General features: G+C 39.4%; 1 protein-coding gene across 4 annotated transcripts in view; it reads left to right on the top strand.

Annotated features, from left to right (window-relative positions):
* The first annotated feature begins 409 nt into the window (after nucleotides 1-409).
* The window catches only part of LOC108876541 (neural cell adhesion molecule L1-like protein), a 48,356-nt gene continuing 32,438 nt past the window's right edge, over nucleotides 410-16,327 (top strand). The window contains exons 1-2 of one of the 4 annotated variants that reach the window (XM_051071174.1): nucleotides 411-805; nucleotides 12,199-12,305. The gene's annotated coding sequence lies outside the window, so the exon portion shown is untranslated. Of the gene's footprint in view, nucleotides 806-12,198; nucleotides 12,306-16,327 lie in introns of all 4 variants that reach the window. The other 3 variants (XM_051071173.1, XM_018666139.2, XM_051071172.1) reach the window with 3 other exon arrangements.

Genomic DNA, 16,327 nt, shown 5'->3' with positions numbered 1-16,327 from the left:
TTACATTTAAAGGCATATCATCCTTAAATTTAAATTTAAACTACACATGCACAGAGAATGGAGAACAGCCAACTCCACTCAGGAGCCATTCATCCTCTTTACATATACGGAAAGGAGCAATTAGTGATTGTCCTTTGAAATCACCGATAACAAATGTAACTGAAAACGTTTAGAAGGGATGCTCAACTGTTTTTTTTTTGTTTTGTTTTGTTTTTTTGTGAATTAGAGGTAGCACTCTGCGCGGGCACTCTGAGTAATTCTATAATTCTATGGGGGCAAAAAGCGATGACGCCGCATCTCGCGCCTTCGACTTTCCCTATGATTGACAGTCGACACGCGCGCGCGTGCACACACACGCGGACTGAAATATTTCCCCACGTTTAGTATACGCACTATGGGTGGATGCCGGTTATAGTATATGACAGCAGTCATTCCACACAACACCGTCTTCAGAGTCACTGCGTGTCCTTTGACCTCTGTCGCTTCCAAAATAGAGAAACGACCTTGTGGAGGCTTGAGTCATAGTTGCAGTTGTTGACTGCGCAGTTTTGGCTGTCAGTCAAAGAGTTTCACGCGATGGGCGGCTGAGGTGAAGAAAAAAAAAAAAAAAAAAAAAAAAAGAAGTACGCAGTTAACTTGTCGCAAAGTATTCCTGCAGGAGATGTGAGGTTTGCCACACCGGGAGCACTCAGTTATAACGCGGACTAACCGTTGTCATCACTTTTAAATTCTCTCCTCTGAGAGAAAGTGAAGGCGAAACCTCGACACAAGATTGTTGTCATCACTGTAGTTGCTCGTCTTATGGGTGAGTTGTGCTAAATTTACCTTTTGGGGTTTTTGTGTTAAGCCATTCAGCTTGCTCAGAGGCATACTATTGCGATAAGTGGAGATGTTAGCAGCATAAAGCCAGAACTATAAAAGAATCCACAATAATCAAACCATCAGGCGACAGGTCGGCTGCCTTGTTTATCAGTGTAAATCAGAGGCTGATTCCAGGTAAACAAGTTACCCTACCTGTGAGCTCTTAGATCCTAGTGGAGCTCAGGAAGGAAAATAAATCTGTATTATGCAGGATATTGGAGCTAAAATAAAACAAACAAACAAACAAAAAAACAAACAAACAAAACAAAACAAAACATCCTGAACTGAAAAGCCTGTCAAGTTTTGATAAGAATTTCTTATCTTAGCTTTTTGAGGCTATACAGTGTTGTCACTCTGCTTCTCCCTCCCTCTGGAGATCAGGCATTTTTGTACAATGAAGACACTACTGTTAAAGTTACTTAATGTTACATGCAGAATGTTGTCTGCAAAGCTTCTATTTCTCTTTTAACATTAAAATCATGTTTCCTCATATTAAATGCCATATCTCTGGCCTTTTTCATAGTTAGATGTCATCGCTAAATCATTCAAGTGAATAACACATTTTCACCCCTCAGTCACTTATCAGAATTTCTAAACCATGGTTTGTAAAAGGATCTCAAAGTGAGGCATCACTCAGGAGGAACATTGCAGAGATTGTATCACTTTTCACTCTTGTTGGGGGCTGTGTTGACTTCAGTAGAGATGTTTTATTCTTATACATGCTGAAAAACATTTATTAGCACATTTCCTGCAGTAGATTTAGAGTGGTCATTAGAGACAGGGTTTTTATTGACAGTTATTTGGATTTGTGTAAATTGGTTTGTTCACTTACATGGTTGATGTAACCCTCAGGTGATTCCCCTGTAAAGACACGTTAAACTCACTTGCTCCATTATTCTCAAAGTCTGAATTCCTTACATGTGCATATTATTCAAAGTGAGATCACATGTCTCTGTATCTGCTCCTCTGTCTGGTCACTCAAGAGAGTAAAGGGGAGCGGCGGTGGATGAGTTGCCCAGAGCATTGGCCACGCTCACTCCTGTAAAGCCGGCCTATTCAAGCCTCTGCAGCTTTGTCGTAGCAAAATGGGTCGAGTCTCTTTCTTTGTGTGACCCAACTTGACTGAAATGTGGTAATTGGGGAATCCTGGGATCCTCACTCCCTGTGGTGATGTTTGGGCCAATCTTTCAATAAATTCATTTACAGTACAACAAGTTGTTACATGAGAAACAGGTCAGCTTTTAATTTGAATTCTGTGTTCATTCAGGCGTAGTGTTCTCGGTCAGATTACCCCCCCACACAATGATATGTAGACTCAAATCATGGCAATGTACTCTATGTGAAAGTGTACACATGTTAGCAAATGTGTACATAAATACAAGGAAACAGACACACAAACAAAGACACAAAGGCTTTAGCCACACATCCTGCTAATGACTCAATGACTTGAACCACTCACTCAGTGAGTGAGTGTACCTCTGCATGTTTGCTTATAACAGACTGAGAGCTCAACTTACCTGAGAAATGAATGGATTGTTTCAGGAAGAAAAAATGCCCCAAAATTTGAGCTTCTTAAATGCGATTTCCTGATTTCTTTGCTGCAAATAATTGGAAAGTGAATATTTGTGTTTTGGACTGAAACATCTGAAGAAATCTCCTTGTTTGAGCATTTTTCACTATTTTCAGAAATTTGATGGACCAAATGATTGATCAAGAGATCAAGAGAATAGGCAGGCAGAAACAGGCAGAATAATCAATATGAAAATGCTTATTAGTAGCATTTGTTGCATCTTTGATTCAACAGTTGAGTTAAACACAGAGACATTTTGGAGTCTCCTCACCTTAAATCTCTTTTTTAAGAAACTGTGTTGTGCAGGTTGTTTTGACTCAAGGATTCTTCACAAGTATGAACTGAACCCTCCATATTCACAGCTCACTGGTGTTTTCTAGATTACTACAGGCAAAGAAGGGATGATAAATTCTAAATGTCAGATGGTGAGTGGCTGAGTTGCCTGAGTGCACTTCTTACGAAGCGAGTGCTTAAATGCAAACTGACAATGGATTCATGCTGGAAATGTCATAACACTTTGACACTGTGAAATGGAAATCAAAACTTTGCCAGGCAAATAGCTCCCTAGTGGTAACAATGAGAGAACATGAATGTAAAAGTGTCCCAGTAAATCACTTCCCACTATTTTTTTGGAGGTTGTACACTCACTGTCACCCTGCGACAGGTAAATCTAGCATGTGTTGCCACATGCCAGGCATGCTGTCTCCACCTATCTAGTTTGCCTTCTGGAGAAAAGAAGACATAATTACCCTGCAGCAACCTGTGTAATTGTATAATTGGAGCCTGTCAGAGGAGTTTTACAATATTTTCTCAGTTCTTCAGTTGTAGGTCAAATGCGGACTTTACACAGATGGTGAACTGACAAAACACTCCCCTAAACTTAAAATTTTGTGTATTATTACACTGTAATTCATTATTATGTAATATTGCTAATGCTAATATTGTTTAATGTCTTTGATATATTTGAAATGCTGCCCAATGTGTCGTGACAGAACAGAGTATATTTAGCTGCCGTCAGCATCTGAGCAGCTCATTGTTATCCATTAGGAGCAGCTAGTGCAGTGTAAGAGCCTTAACCAGGCAGGGGGTGAGTTTCTCAGACGCTTAATCAGTGATGTGCTGGGAAGAGTAAAACTCCATGTCGGCCACTTATAGTAAACAACATTATGCTATTAACATGTAGCCACTACACAGATGAGTATAACTTAACCTAATAATGTAATTTAGCGGTCGAATAAACTGTACATCACTAAAAGAGGATTTCAGATAGTTAAATGTGTGGATTTGTTTTCATCAAATGCTGAAAGCCACTAGGAATTGATTTCTATGTTGGATCTCTATTGACTAGGCAGACCCAGCTGTGGATTCCCCTTAATGAGAAAGTATAGGAAAGGAGACAAACACACATACCAAATCACAACATTTTACCGCATAAAGACTAACATCAACTCACAAAATCAATCAATTACTTGCTTAATATAAAGCAATTGAAAGACTTCTCATCACTGCAAAGTATAAAAGTTGTTAAATAGGCACAAGAGGCTAAATTATTTAAAGTGCAAAGCTTTTTAAATGCAGGCGAAAGGACAATTAAGAATCACACACTACTACAATTTCACTGTCATTCATAAATTACCACAAACAATTCAGCTGACCTGTGGGAAGCAAAATGCAAAGAGTGCTTTAAAGTAGGTGGCAAATATCTCTCACTGCTGCAGAAAAGAATGAATCTGAAAAATGTGATTATGTTTGCTTTTCTAGAGAAGCAGCACAATAATCACTTATTTTACATATCAATAGTCTCAGAGAAAGCATTCATGTGGATTAAGTGTTTAAGCACTGTCTAAGAAGATAATCTGAGAATGCTGCATGCATGAATAGATTAAGCAATCTGTGTACTTCTGAATCTGCTCCTGAGAATGTAAGATAGCAGCTGTCAGAAACATAGTGTTGCAATTGATCTTTGCATGTTTAAGTAATGTCTTGTGCAATCTGAGATTGGCCTAACTGCGTTTTTTCATGTTAGAGCCAGTCTTCAGTACCACAGAGCTATCCATCATCTGCACACAGCCCCTCAACACAAAACGAACAGAAAAAAAGAATCCAAAGGAGAATTTTTACGTGTGATAAAAGATGGCAGGTGACTCTGCTGTGTCGTTCCCATGGTCTTTCCTGCTGTGGCTATTAGTTTGTGTGGTAACTCCCTGCAGCTGTACCATAAAAGGACATGCAGGAATCCCTTCCCCACTTGCAGCTCAGTAATTTAATGATGCTTCGTTTGCTTTGATCGGAAGATGGCCATGAAAGAGAAGCTAAACGGGCCAAGCACTGATGTGTGTATTTGGTGAGGGAATTTACTGCTGTGCTCCGAGGACAGCAAGTCCACATTTGGAATGCTTGTGAAATATTTACAGGAGTCACTGTGGTCTAAAATAGAGGGGTCACTGTCAGAAACTGATTGTGTCTTCAGCCCGTCTATCCTGTCTGCCTTTTTAGTTGACATTTTTGTTAGCGTCAAACCTTCATCTGTCAAGGGATTGAGCGTGTATCCTGTGGAAACTTCTTTAAAATCCTCAATGAATCTTTCCAGCGTAGATACCAGCACTCCCGTTACCATGGTGCCTGGCTTTCTGCCTCTGAGCTCAGGCCGTTCCTAACAACCAAGAGCAAAGGTCATGACCGCTCCAGCCGACAACTGCTTGGTGAAATCAACGCCTCACACGGGGGGTACAAATAACTTTGCTCCACGTCTGAATTAGAGCAACTGAAGTTTCTCCAGTGAACACGAGAAGAGCGGGACTATCTGGCTTTGAGGGCAGTCACATATGCTTTCCTCAGCTTCCCTCAACCACCCCCTGTGCTGCACTTTCAGTAGCTTTTGCATGAGTTCAATTGACAATAGCCTGCATTCCTCTTTGCGAGTGAGTAACATGGTCTGCTGACACTTGAAATACTCTTCATGGCATTCATCTGGACTCTTGCGTTTGAACAGTGCCCTCACTGTTAAAGACTCCTCTTTCAGGACACTCACTTTGAGGCAGAAATACAGAAATGAATGTGACATATACAGCACGTTGCCGTGTTGACAGTGACAGCATGTCCCAGTTGCCAGACTATGAAGTAAACATCCTCTCTGTGTGTGGTCACCTCCTACAGATTTTTCTCAGTGAATCATTACAAACTCTGTTTTGTTTTGGTCCTGGAACCTGTGGAGATGGAGAAACACTAGATAGAGAAGTTCAAAAGCAGGGCATTTCACATGATGGACAATGAATCTGACTGCACAGGGGACATGTGTGTGTGAGTGAAACATAATAATACTAAGTCTTCCGTGTTTGACAGGAGTAAAGAATTTTGCTATGACGCACAGTTTCCATGTTCGTACATGTTACCCTGCTTTAAGGCTGGGACGATCTAAATAAGCAAGAACAGGTCCCCACCACTTATAAATACCTAATGGCAGATTCAAAACATGTCAAACGTGTCTCTTTCAGCACTGCTGCTGACGTGCAGCATTTCCAATATGTTCCTTGTTTTTGTGAAGTTTTATCTCTTTACTTTAAAAAAAAAAAAGGCAATGTCATAAATGTCATCAGCAAAATGTGGTATCAAAAGTATTCATTCAAGTGCATTATATGATTACTGTTTTATAATAACCTTATAGTTAAAGTGTTATTCATTCATCATTTGATTACTATTACTTACTTCATTATTTACTTTAATTACTTTATATACTGGTGCTTGTGCTTATGCAAATACATGTATTTAGTTTTTTATACAGCTACCAAAAGTGGATCGTCTTCATGATCTGGATCTGTATTGTTAAGTGTTGAATCAAGGGGCTGTCATGAATGATTATTTTATTTTTCAATCAGTCTTATGCTTACTTTGTTAATTGTTTTGGCTGTAAAATGTAAGAAAATTGTGAAAATACCTGTTACAAGGGTGATATCATTGGTGAGAATACCCAACAATACTCAGCTTACTCTCATGTATGATAAAGAAAAGAATAAAATCCTCACATTTTACAACCTGAAAGCAGCATCTTTTTCTAGTTGAATCATCTGACTAAATTGCACAAATGGCAGTCATGCATGAGATGTGATTTGATCACTACATTCAAAAATATGATTGTAAAGGCTTCTTTTCTAATCATTACAAGCAGCATTCTCTTACTCAGGCTTTCATCCGTATGGTGAGCACATTGTGCAAGTGTTGTACAAGTTTGTTAAAATTCCTGCAGTGTGTCATGGTAATATACCTGTATGTTGTTTTATCTTCATCACATTTTCCTCAGGGTTTATTCTGCTTTTGTAGACACAACATGGGAGGATTAACTGTGACCCACGTACTCACTGAAATGATTTTGCTCATCTACTGCTGGTACTCCTAACAACAGGCTCTGAACTGAATGTCTGTCTTTTCCTGCTGCTGGAATTTGATTCATATGCTAATGAGCTGAATTCCCATGGATTTCTTTCTCCTGTGCCATAGATATTACCCACAAAACTCTCTCCCTGCCTCCCCCTTCTCATTTGCGTCTCTCTCGCGCTCCTTAACTTTCATTCTTTCTCGGGGGTCACAACCCCCTTCACAGTAATCTTACACAAGACACTTGATGTGGTAGCACGCAGCTCTGTCTTTGCGGCAGGTGTTGATATGTATCTGCGTTGCCATCAGGCTGTGTAGAAGTTCAGGCAAATCGATATGCATCTCCCTGCTTGTCTGAAATACTTCTTTCCCATGTAAAGATAAAGATAAGGCAGCTTGAAAATTTCCCACAGAAGAAGGTTTGTTTTAAGGTGACTTTATTTTACAGCTGTCTTGTGGACACATTCTCTATGTCAAAGTTCAGAAAATAGAGAAGATAAAAATGAGGGATTGGTGACAGTTATTATACCCTGGCCACAGAAAACTGGTGTGGATATGGCAAACATAATTCCAGTCAACATTTAAACCAGTGTCATTAATCACTGCCTTAGGGATGTTATACTGCAGGTAACTGAAGCAAGTTGCCAGTTAATTCTTGGTGGTTAAATGCACCATGTACTGACTTTTTCTGTGGTAAATGACTATAGTATAATGGTGATAAAGTACTCTTAGGTCTTCATATATAGAAATAATAGACTCACAAAGACACTTATAGCATTAGATTGAACAAGTGTGCTTAATAAAGTGCCAGCGCAGGAATGCCTGTGTCATGGTGTTGTCCTCCACTGTCCTCCACTATTTTTTGGACATCTCTTTGTGTATTATTGCCTACATGCACTCAGTGGTTTCTTATTAAGTACACCTGTACAATCTAATACAATCCAATAGAAATGCCATAAAGTCTCATTTTGCAATGCCCATAATGTCCATACAATGAGGAGTTAATGTTGAGGTCATAGTTGGTGATGGTGTTCTTCTTGCCTAGATTATATTTAGAGGTGTTTTCTGTATTCTGCCCAGAGAGGACAAAAAGTTAGAAACTCCTCTCAATATAATATAGTGCAATACAATACGCTCTTTAACTTTAGCCCCAATAATAAACATGAATAAGTTTACATGCTTCTGACAGTGTCATTTTTTTTCTTTTTTTCTTTTCTACGTGTTGACAACACATTATGAAAAGAGAATTTAATGAAAGAATGGCAGTGGTGGCATTATTTTTAAAACATGCTTTTGCTGACGTAGGTAGTGAAAATAGAGGAGACAGTTTAGCACTGTGAGAACTAATGTTCCCTTCTCCTCCCTTAATGGTGACAGACCATTTGTGTTACTTTGTAGTTACTGTTCTCATTGTCAAGCTTTACTACAGTGCTGTAATAATATATAATAATAATATCCTTACTCCCAGCAATACCTTTGCATGAAAAAACTTTTGTATTTGATTTGATTTGCCAGAGGGGATATTGCAATCTCTGACTTACAGTAAACAAGCTTTGGTTGATACTTGGCTCTGAACGTGAGACCAGCCACCCTGAGTTTAATCACAGCCTGCCAACTTGTTCACTGTCTGTGTTGAAACATTTATTAGCCTGACTGATGTTGCCACTTGTTATGTGGCCTACCTGCACGCACGCAGAGAGATGTCCAGAAGTTTATCATCTGCATACAGAGTGATTCGGGCCATCATGTCCTTCAGAACATTTTTGGCTCTCTCCTCCAAACACCAGCTCCCAAACTTCCGACCCAACACAGTGGAACCCCTAAAACACTCCTTAATGGACCCTTTCAATTGGGTGCACAGACCAGAACAAACACTTTCATTCATGGCATTCCAAAAATGCTAATGAAGCAAGGCCCTGACACTTTCACAGGGGTACCCCTGTCATGGGCCTGTGTAAGACAGTAGTGAGGCTATCACTCACACAGGGTGATGCAAGGTACAACTCCTATGGTGGCTGTCCCGAATGTAATTTAGACTCACCAAGCTGATGAGTCTCCTCCAGTGCCATTGGCTCTGAGCCACACAATAACAGGGCAAACCAGGGTAAAACAAGCAGGAAATAGGAAGTTGGAGTCAGCTGGCAGAGGCAGCTCTTGAGATGCCTTAGCTGCCTTTAATGATTTCAAAGAAGCACATTTGAACAACCATCAGTCACATTACTTAATTTCCCTGAGGGAGTCATCCCAAAGGGATCAGTAAAGTCTAAGTCTAAGTCTATTTAGATTGGCACGAACCGGATGTGTTAACTTTTCTCACTGATTCATTCACTCTGAAGATATGACTCACAAATGAACTCTTAGCACTCTCTTTTATTCATTAAGCATTATCATTTTAAAGGTTAGAGTTTTGTCCAATTCAGTTTCTCAGTTTTGAAAAAAGGTTGTACTTATCTGATTTATTTTGTGCTATGAGCCCTTGTCAGAGCTTGCTGCAGATGTTAACAATATTGAAGAATAGCTCGCAGGGTGCGCTGTGAGGTGACTCATGAGCCTTATTCTTTTGACATGTTGCAGCAGACGCTTCAAAACTCACCGATTGCCAACTCATCCTGAGTAGGCGGATGAGTAATTTATTTTATGATGAGTTTCCCACAAGCACGATGATTTTTTAAATGCAGTGGATGCCAGACAAATTGCCTTTGCTGACTTTTTTTCCTCCCAGAAAACACGCTGTTAATGAAGAGAATTTCAGCAATTAATTGTCAAGACTCAACAACATCACTTCTCTTCATCCCATCTAGGATTGTTAAAAAGATTCACTTTTGTGTACTATCATGCATTCAGTTTGAACATTTACTTACATTTATGTATTGCCCCATATTTCAGTGATTAAAAGGTACATGATATGATACCTCTTAATGTCACGCACACTTATGGGATTGGAGTCCTGGCACAGACTCTCCTCATCTACGCAAACAGATGTAAAGGTGGAAAGATTATTCTTCATCTTCATCTTTCATCTTTGTCTTTCTTGTTTGAGGTGAAACTAGGCTGCAGGTGCAAGCCATTTGAATAAACACCCAAATGCATTTTTTCAAAATGACAGGAAAATCACTGCCCCCACCCAACACCTTTTATTTCAGTGTGCCTAAAGCTTGAGGAATGACATCCACAACTATGTTTTTAGTGTTTAAAAGACAGGGTGGGTGGGAGAGGACATTATAGTCTTCACAATGTGTGTGTACATGGTACAAGATCAGGCAGGTCTCGCGCCGTACTGAGGCTTCATTCGTTTCTGTGTCTGTGGTCTTTGGGGATGAATGTTAATCCCCTGGATCGTAGAACAGCTGTTGTTTCTCAACATCAGAAAATGGCATCTATCACAACTTGTCACTAAGTACATGAAGTCTCTGTAGCTCCATGGGTGGCTGTTAATGTCAGCTCTTTGTTTTCCTCCCACCTATGAGAGGACTAGTGAGATGATAGGAGTTAAGTGCGTCAACAGGTGTATTGATTGTAGGCCTGCCCACTGAGACTTTACTGCCAGTACATATAGACATTACTTTTTGAGGATATGTGCTATTCATTTCTTTGTTACACTAGTCATAGTAATCAGTCAAGGTTTGTTGTTTAATGAATGGTGATGATGGATAACTGACATTTGACATGTTGTTAAAGCTAAAGCAAAAGCTGTAAAGCAGTTTTCTTCTTTTGTAATGGCACTGTCATTCTGTAAGAATCCATTTATATACTCACAACACAGGCTGAGCTGCTTGTGAGAAGCAGACTCATCATGTCCCACTTGATCTATTAAACAAGAAAATGTTGCCTCTGCAGTTGAAGTTCTCAAGGGGGGTCAGGGGCTGAGGTGGGGGTGGGGGGGGGGGGGTGGGGGTCTGGGGGTCCTTGTTAGAAATTTGAGTTTTAAAAACTGAACTCACACGGCTAGTGTCTTTGTGCATCTGTAACTAATCCTACACACAAACAGACACATACACACTGTGACTGTGCCAGTATGGTATTTATAGGTTCACTACCCTGAGCAACTAACCAGATGGAAATCATTGTTTTAAAATAAATTAACTGTGAAGTTCATGATGTGAATTTGAACAAATTGGTCTTCCCATCACCAAAATTCAAACAGTGTTCCCTGTGATAAGTAAAATTGGTTTAAAACATCGACTAAATTAATAACAGTAATATTTGCAGACACAGTAGTAAACAGGTATATTTTCGACCATAAACTGTTTATGTTGAAAGTTTTGCAAATTTAACTTTGGTCAAAAACCTGAAAGATTTGACCTAAATGAAATTTATTTCTTCCATTTGTTGAACTTCTTAACAAAGACTCCACCAGCCCAACCAAATACCACTTTAGGCCTTCAAGATTATCCCGTAAACTAATTAGCAGCTTAGTTTAGAGCATAGAGTGCAGCGCTGGCCGCTTATCTGCCTCTCTGCAACAGTGATGAACAATGTGTCAGGGTGACGGAAGGTGTGAAGAGGTCTTCTCGTGGCCTCAGTCAGCGTTTGAAGGGAGGAAGTTAAGTGTGACAGCTTGTCTGCACACTGTCTCCCTCTGCGTTGCTAGCTGTGGCAAACTGATTAAGATCCTGAATGCCACCCTTTGTCGCTCCTCACTTCTACAAGGGACATGTTTCTATAGTGATTCATGTTGTTTTCCAGCCCGTGTCACTCAGCGGACTTTGACTTTTCTTTTTTGTATTGAAATTCAGTTTTTGTAATAATTTATTATCATAACTCCACATTTTCTCTGAGGCAGGACATATTTCCAAAAAAGCAAAAGGAGTTGTGGAGGATAGGAAATGTGTTAGATTAGGAAATACCCAATCTTAAGCTGTGTGTTTTGATTTCAAGAATTTAAGGTTGTTAAGTTTGCGTGCCAGGCTAGCTTTTGTTTAGAGAGGCAACTCTTCTTGTGTCATTCCTCAAAGCAGTGTGTGCCAGCACAGGAACCACTTAAAACCACAACTGAGTGAGTGGCCCTTTAATGAACCGACACACCTCCACAAACCTCCACACAATACATGTGCACTGCAAAAGTTACATTTAAGAGTGGACAACCATCACTTTTAGGTCAAATAAATCACATAGCAGTGGTGTATGAAATAAAAAGATAAAGGAGAAAAATTCAAATGCTAATGTTTTTTTACCTCTAACTTTCCATGTGCACATGCTTCGCAGTGTTTTTGTTGGCATGTATGAGCAGAATATTAGCTACTGCATGCTTTTGCTTTAAACCTGTTGTGCTTGTGTACAGTGTGCCCATAGTGTTCAAAAATGTAAAGCTCCTGCCTCTTTACATAACACTGGAAGCACAGGTTTGATGTGGATGTGTTTGATGTGTGTCAGAGAGTTGTTTGTTTGAATTCCAGACCAACGTGATTACTAGTCTGTTGAAGTGCTCGGGGGACTGAAACAGAGACGAAGAGAACGTAACTGCACCGACAAGTAATGACGAAAAGATGTGTCGACCTTAAAGGTAAGGGAGCTGTTATTTTATGACCTTAACTAGCTTAAAACCTTGATGTGTTTGGAGTCAGACGTGGCTGTAGGCTGTTAAGCCCATATAGTATGTCACTGAGGAAATATCTGTATTTTTCAAGTTGTTATTGGTATAGAGCAAAACTGAATATGAGAATATGTACTGTAAAGATGGGCTTTGGCTTCTTCTTTTTTTAAAATATGGTTTATCCACACTACTGTAACTGATAAGAGCTGATTACTGCCTTGAGTGAGAGTGAGGCTACTGTTTCTGATTCCTAACAATTCTGATACTGAGATATATAGTAGTACATGAATGTTCCTGATGTTGGCATGGCAGCAGTGCATATGTTTTTTAATGTAGACAGTCATGAATAGTAAATGGACTGCATTTATATAGCACTTTTTTTAGTTATATCGACCACTCTGAGCGCTTTACATTACACTTGTAATTTGTATCTTCCCCAAGGACTGGAGGAGCTTGGGGTCAAACCACTGACTTTCGGATTAGTGGGCAACCCACTCTACCTTTTGACTACATGGTATTTGCCACATAAACAGTCATCAGTCATATATATATATATATATATATATATATATATATATATATATATATATATATATATATATATATATACACATACACATATATACACATACATACATACATATAAATATCTAATGATTTGTTTCACTCATATTCTAACATCTAATCGAGACTATAGATTGTAACCACATCAGTTCTACCAGTAATGCACACACACTAGTCATGAGGCCCGCATTCAGAAACGCATAACTCAAAGCCACTACTCTGTTGCATGTGGTTTTGAAGACATTTGTGCTATCTGTATTAGGAACCAGTTGAACTATTTAATTACGTATTCATTACCATAACATTTGCGTTTAACATCCTGAATTTTAAGAATGAGACCTTAACTAGCCCAACTCATTGAGTTTGTGTACTTTGGAAATACAAAGTACGGGAAGGTTTTTGTTAGTGAAAACACTCTAGTATTTGTTCAAGAATAGAGTTTGTCTGGAGGCTGGCTTCCTGTCTGTCAATCCCAGCTGATGTTTGTGGACGTCTTAAACCTCCTCCATCATTGCTGTCATTGTCTATGTTGACAGCAAAGCTTGTCCTGATGATACGTTTCTTTTGGGTGTGCAGTCATATGATGTATGCTTATGTGAAGTGTCTACACATGGGGTTGCGTGGGTTCACACGCTCACTGAAATCTTTTCTATTGTGATTTCAAGCAACGTGTGAGAATGTAATAGAAACAATACAAGGTCACAACCTCAGCTGCTGTTATAATAGAATTACACTGTGATGTTAGGTGTGTACTGGTGGCCTTCTGTCCTTTCTGTGATCATACTCGTGACACGCAGGCACATATATTTTTGTAGTTATTTTGACCCACTTGTCTCATGTTGTAGTATGTCCAGCTTTTCGTAAGTTTGCTCGGAAAGTATTTTGTAATTACTGTGTATTTGTGAGCCTTGCATGAAGACAGAAGTAAACAACACGTAATTATCAGAAAGCACCAGAGGCGAGGAGGAAATGCATCATGACAAAGGCACGGGGCAGGGCAGCCATTTCAGTTATTCACCACAGGCAGCTGAGATATTGGTGGAGACGTGACGTTGGAATTCACAAATGATGCTGCTTTAACATTCACTATAATTTACCAAGAACAATGAAACTGGTCATGAGCAGAGACTCTGAAAACACTTGGTAAAAATCCTCTGCATTGTCTTTGAATGTTTTTGTTTATTTCATTATGTGAGTATCTAGGTGTCATCAGAAAGCTGTAAGTTATAATTAGAGAAGTTAGAATCTGATATATGCTAGTGTATATATTTATAGTATATGGATAGCACAATTGAACAACATATATTTGGCCCTGTCCATCTTAGTATGACCATGTCTCTTCTTGTCTAACTTTGAACATTATTCCATATTTTTTACAAAAACAATCTGTATTACTTTTGATGACAAAAAGATGAAAGAAAGAATTGTTTTCATCAGTCTCATACAGACAGATCAGAAATATGTGAGTGAACATATATAATATATATTATGGAATGTATCAGCAGCTTCTTGTTATGTTATATTTTGTCTCCTTTTGACTATAACTGTGCTTCACAACCAGTTCTCACAACCAGCAACCAGGTGACTGTATATATTTCCTCAGGCATGACAGTACATGTTTTGTCCCACGTCTACACCGGTGGTCAAGCTTTGAGGGAACATATGAGTCCGTTAGGCTTTGGCTGTAAGGTTTTTTGCTGTGTTTACAGAAACCCTGCTCTCTTAAACACGGAAAAGATCTGTTTCAAGTAATGACAGCAATCTTAAATGGACTGTGTAATTATGTCCGGCCATTCTGCACCCACAGTGACTTTAGGCTGAAATGCAGGCAAGTCTAAATCAGTCACTGATTTAACAGTACAAACATAGGACTATAGAAAAAATGTAGCTTCCTAGTTGATGTCAGTTTTTATCCATCAATAAGTAAAAAACAAAAACAACATAGAATTATGGAAGACACTTTTAATTTCTTCATTAAACAGAAAAAAAAATAAGATTGTTTTTACTCTGCTGCTCATTGAGGCATTCTTTGAAATGTTAGTCTGTCATTCTTCACTTTATCTGACATTTATAAATTTCATAGAATAGTTCTTGACTAGCAAGGACCCTGTACTAGTTAATTTCAGGCTTTGAGGTGCTGGGCTGTGAATGTCAACTCATTTTCCTGCTCGTTGAATGACCCTGCAGGGCACTGTGAGCACTGCCTGCTCTGTTGGTATGGCCATTATGTCTCCATTAGCCTAAGCAAATTATGTTGTAGATGCAATCTCCATTATTCTCAGTACAATACAGATCTGGAAACACACTTAAACCCCAGACAGTGTCTGTCATGCTATTCATACTGCAAATCCCTGCTTTGCACCTTATAATATAATTGATTCTATTTAGAGAATTACTGATAGATAACATTGGAGACCTCTGCATAAATGTACAATTTTAGTTGTTTGAACAGCTTCACAAGAAATACTGATTTAACAGAATCATTCTTTACATATCTCCAGATATGAAACTATGCTTGCACAATATAAAATCTTTTTAAAAACTGGAAATGAAAGCCAGATCATGTATCTAAAGATCCTAGTGGTCTTCTATCAAGAACATCATGTCTATTTCAGGCATATTCTTCCAGGCCTCCATCTATCAATACCCTGGAGCACTACATGGAAATGAAAGTACACTTCCACAAAAGCTCCGGTCCTCTGAGAGAAGATGACTCCCTCCCCTTTTCATTGGAGCTGAGACACATTGCATTAAAATCACTGAGACAGAGCTGGGTGTAAATGGGCGTGCATAGTTTGTGTAGGGCAGGATGGAAGAATCAAGGAAAAAGGGAGAGAGAGTGAGTGAGAAAGAGGGAAAGAGAGAGAGAGAGGGAGAGACATACTTGTACTTCCTCTCTTCCTCTGCCCATTCTTTAATGCTCACAGAGTAGCCCCGCAGTGCAGGCTTTGTCCCACTCATTGTCACAGGCTTAGAGAGCCTCTTTGCCAAGTGAGAGGCTTTGGCGACATATGTCACTTCAGTGAGTCTCCTGTCGCTCCTTTAGCCGCTTGAGTGGAGGGGCGGGCGGGGAGGCGTGTCTGTGCACCGGGAGAGAAGCAACGTGAGGTTGTGTCAGAGATGTTGGTTCAGACAGAGTTGTTGGGATGATCCCTTGATGGTTCTGCCCTGTGCTTTTTCTGTGGACTTGTAGTGCAGCTACCTCAGGCCTCTACTAGAGGTGGACGTAAGATGTAGAATGACTCAAAAAAGAGTAAGTACTGATTACTTAATGAAAAGTTTGATGTTATTGATTCTCTGTGTACTTACTGTATGTGTGTGTAAGTTGAATGCACAAATCATTTCTGCATTACTTAACAATGTTTACTTTGCAGCTCCACATATATATCCTGTGGAGGTGCTATTTAGTCTGTGGGAGGTTGTACTAA

Source organism: Lates calcarifer, linkage group LG6 (genome assembly GCF_001640805.2).
Source record: "Lates calcarifer isolate ASB-BC8 linkage group LG6, TLL_Latcal_v3, whole genome shotgun sequence".
NCBI lineage: Eukaryota > Metazoa > Chordata > Actinopteri > Centropomidae > Lates > Lates calcarifer.
The sequence above is the reverse complement of the archived record's forward strand: the minus strand, read 5'-3'. Positions and strand labels throughout refer to the sequence as shown.